We start from the raw sequence: 4,571 nt of genomic DNA on the forward strand, positions 1-4,571 counted from the left end.
ATGAGCCCAAAGTCTTGCACTAGTTCTTTATCCCCTAGGTTATTTACTTTGCTATTTGAAGTGTTTGTGCTTTAGCAGTTGAAAATACATTTTGGATCATTGAAACCTTTTCCCGTGTCTCTGCTTTCTCTGTACTTTCTTGATTTTTTTGCCATAGCAAAATGGTCCAGCTATTTTTTATTTTCCTCTCATCTCCTACCTATAATAAACCACTTTTCCAAGAGACTTCAGTTACTTTTACTGTATAATATAAAGAAAAATCATTACCTGGGAAAAATAAATGTTCATTGCTATTGGATTATTATTTCTTCTAGGCCTAATAAGTAAATAGAACTCTAAGACACATGCAGGTTTACTAACCCATACTTTCTCATATAGTATATATTAATTATATATGATATGATATATAATTATACATAATACATTATCTAAGACATAAACTGATCTTACCTCCAATTCCAACCCAATATGACCAAGTTCATTCTAAAGTTAGTCTATTGATGTGTGCACATTTTTCATATAGTGAGAACCTAGTTTTAGTTTTGTACAGTATATTTTCTGATTTATACAACACTAGTACAAATATATGTCAGTTTCAGATTTGCCTAACTATGATCCCATAATAAACACATGTATTAAGCTGAGTTCTGTTGCTATATGTGCTATTTAATTGTTTTTGCTTTCTATCTCTAAAATGTATAATGAAAATTATCTCGAGAATGTTTAATAAAAATGTTCTTTTTTATTTTGGGGGGAGCTAATTTTTTTATATTAATATCTTTTTAAAACACTTTGATTACAAATATGATTGTAGTTGGGTTTCAGTCATGTAAAGAACACCCCCCTTCACCAGTGCAACTTTCCCACCACCAAAGTCCCAAATCTCCCTCCTCCCCACCCTGCTCCCACCTGTACTCTAGAGAGGCTTTCTACTTCCCTCGTTCATTCACATTGTTATGATAGTTCTCAGTGTAGTTATTTCACTAACTGCACTCACCAATCTTTGTGGTGAGCTTCATGTCATGAGCTGGACCTTCCAGCCCTGCTCTCGTTGTCTCTGAGAATTATTGCAAAAAATGTCTTTTATTTTTCTTAAAACCCATAAATGAGTGAGACTATTCTGTGTCTATCTCCTCCCTGACTTACTTCACTCAGCATAATAGATTCCATGTATATCCATCAAATGTTTATCTAAATATTTTGGTGATGCTTGAACTCCTTTCAGAAGTAATGAAGCAGTTCTCTTCTTTAAAACAAGATGATATTTGTCAGATAACCCGTGCATTATTTTAATCCATAATATATAATGAGCTTATGTGTTATCTTAATGTAGATCATCCTACATTTGCATAGTATTTTTTTTGCCACACCTGGCAGTGCTCATGGTTTATTGCTGGCTCTGTGCTCATAAATTGCTCCTGGTATGTATTTTTCTTGTAAAGTTCTGTCAGCAATCTGCATATCAACAATATTAACCCCTTATCTGATGGATATTGGGTAAATAGCTTCTCCCATTCTGTGGGTGACTTTTCTATCCTAGGCATTATTTCCTTTGAGGTGAAAACCCTTTTCAGCTTAATATAGTCCCATCAGTTTATATTTGCTTCAACTTGTTTGGAGAGTGCTGTTTCCTCCTTGAAGATGCCGTTAGTCTCAATGTCTTGGACTGTTTTACCAATATGCTGTTCTATATGCCATATGGTTTCAGGTCTGATATCAAGGTCTTTAATTCATTTGCATTTGACCTTTGTACAGGGTGTTAGATGGAGATCTGAGTTCGTTTATTTTTGTCAAGTAGCTGACCAGTTTTACCAACACCACTTTTTGAAGAGGATTTCTTTGCTCCATTTTGCATTTATTACCCCTTTATCAAAGATTAATTTATTGTATGTCTGGGGAACATTCTCTGAATACTCAATATATTCCACTGCCCTGAGGGTCTGCCTTTATTTCAATAGCATCCTCTTTTAATGACTATAGCTTTGTAATACAGTTTAAAGTTAGGAAAAGTGATGGCTCCTATATTACTTTTCTCAAGGGTTGCTCCTTAAGAGCAATAAGAGTCCTTATTGTTCCAGGTGAATTTCAAGAATGTTATATCCACTTCTTTACAGAAAGAGTATCCTTAGAGGGATTGCATTAAATGTGTGCAATACCTTGGGAGTATTGCCATTTTAATGATGTTAGTCCTCCTAATCTATGAGCAGGGTATGTGTCTACAATTCCTTGTGTCCCTTTTTTTTTGAGAAAGTCATAAGGAATTTTATTGTTCAAACTAGAGACACAAGGCTAACAGAAATAAATAAATTAGTGGTTCCGATCATTCTAAACGTGGGCTCTCTGAACTCACAGTAGAGTTTACCCCCAGGGATGCGAAATCACTAGGTTTCTCAGGCTCTTCCTCAGACACACAGTGATGAGGGAGGGAAGAAGTGCACAAGAAAAAGGAAAAATGGTGTGAATCTCCTTTCAACCTCCCAGGCAGAAAGCAGGGAGACCTCCAGGCTGGGGAATTGAGATCCAGTGACGGCAGTTCCAGCCCTTAGTACTGGAGAGTGTCCCCCTTCTGCAGATGGCTGAGAATCCAGGAAGCACAGATACCGTTTCGCGTCAGACCCAGTTGGAGTTCAGTGAATTCCGCCATAAAGTGCAGCAGGATATGGGAGACTTTTTATTTGGGGGACACACTCAATAAAGAGCAGGACTTTCTTCTCTTAGTGCTATGTTCAGAGATCACTCCTGGCAGGCTTGGAGGACCACAGAGGATGCCAGAGATCAAACCTGGGTCATGTATATAAGGCAAATGTCCTACCCACTGTATTGTCTCTCTGGCCCCAGAGACCTAAGTCTTTAGTGTTGTTTGTTGAGCGTCTCTCAGCCAGCAAGGGGTGCCTTTGGAACCAAGATCTCATACTTGAGGTTCTGTCCCACTCCCATTCCAGGACTAGGGGAGTGTCCTCCACATGGGGGAATGGATGAAGAGGAGGTGAGCGTCTCTCAACTTTCATTGACCTTGCAGGTAATGCCTAAAAGGCTACTAGTCAAAGAAGGATAATAAAGAAGGTTGAGGGCACAATTCCCCGATTCTCACCCCAGCAACAGCTGATTTTATCTGTTGTTGTTTGAGGTCACGCCTGGTGAAACTCAGAAATCACTATTGGGATGCCGGGCATTGAACCCAATTTGGCTGTGTGCAAGGCAAACGCTCTACCTGCTGTGTTATCACTCCAGCTCCCAGACCCCTGATTCTGCCATTTTCTGGTATTTAACATGGCTTCTTTACCACATTCCAAATCCAAGTGTCTCCAACTCTTGCCTCAGCATAGGTTTGATCAGAACTGCCCAGAAGCCTAGGTTTGCTAGTGAGAGCTAATGTGGAGGGGCAAGAGGGCGCAAGACACTCCCTCCTAACCACGTCTGGAGTGCCTGGCAGAGAAAGATCTAGAAGCCAGTGGGTGTGAACACATTCAAGTCCCTGGGTTTGATATTGTGGGTCCGAGGATGTTGTTCCTTTGTGTCCATCCCTGGAAGGTCCAGCTTGGGTGGCTTCAAGGTGGAGGTGTCTCCGGCCATGCAGGTGGCTGGGCCCCAGATTGAGTGGCAAAAGCTCCCACTGATTCATATCTCTGAAGGGTTCTAGGTGTAAAGAGGCTCCATTTGTCCTTTTCTCCACTTCCACTGTCTGTGGGGCTGGGGTGGGGTCCAGGTAAGGAAGGAGACACTCTTGAAGTGAACCAGCCTTTGGACTCGGGTCAAGTGGAGGAGTTTGTGGTGCTGCTTGGGGTGGACTGGGCAAAGCCTGACTTCTTCTCGGGAGTCCTCTCACCTCTCTGCAGCTTCAGTTTATGCAGTGTCTCAGCCATGCACAGATATGTGGTCTCCTCAGTGGTGAGTCCTTTGTGGGATGTGTACCCTGCCTCTCTCAGGCCTGTTTGCTGCACAAAGTGCTGAATGCTCTCCTGTTTCTGCTTTGTGATCAGAGAGTTCATAATGACATGTGAGGCCTTGGCTTTCACTACGGGGACCTGGTCAGGACTGTCAGTGGTTGAAGAAACAGTGATGATGGGGGAGGAAATACCAGGGCTTCCCTGTTCCATCTGCTGGTGGTTGTGGTACTTGCACTTGGGCACCACTGGCTTCCAGGTCAGTTTACGCATGTCAGAGGGAGGCGGCGTCATGGGTTGCTGAGGGCGTCATCATAGCTGAAGGCCCTGCAGTGCATCCCAGTGGGCAGGGACATCTTGCATAGAGGCCCTGCATGTTCGAGGGCAGCATCCAAAGATGGGGTGATTGTGGTCACAGAGATATTAACAAAGCAAAGTTCTAGCTGCAACCAAGTTGCCAAAGTTTCCAGCAAAGGCTCCAGTCCAAAGATTCTGGGTCCCACCCTGGTGCAGTCGGAGCCTGTCTGGGGCAGCTACGCAGCTCAGGGACCACCTCAGCCCCTGAGGCACGCCAGGAGCTCGGTGGCCCTCTTTTATTTCTTGAATCAGGGTTATGTAGTTATCTTTGTATAGGTCCCTCACATCTGTAGTTAAGTTGACTCCAAGATATTTGAGTTTTTGTGACAC

At 42.6% G+C, this 4,571-nt stretch overlaps 1 pseudogene; it reads right to left on the reverse strand.

Moving 5' to 3' along the window:
- Positions 1-3,422: 3,422 nt before the first annotated feature.
- On the reverse strand, positions 3,423-4,298 carry LOC125999461 (putative monooxygenase p33MONOX; annotated as a pseudogene).
- Between the last annotated feature and the right edge of the window lie 273 nt (positions 4,299-4,571).

The sequence above is a fragment of the Suncus etruscus genome, chromosome X (assembly GCF_024139225.1).
Source record: "Suncus etruscus isolate mSunEtr1 chromosome X, mSunEtr1.pri.cur, whole genome shotgun sequence".
NCBI lineage: Eukaryota > Metazoa > Chordata > Mammalia > Eulipotyphla > Soricidae > Suncus > Suncus etruscus.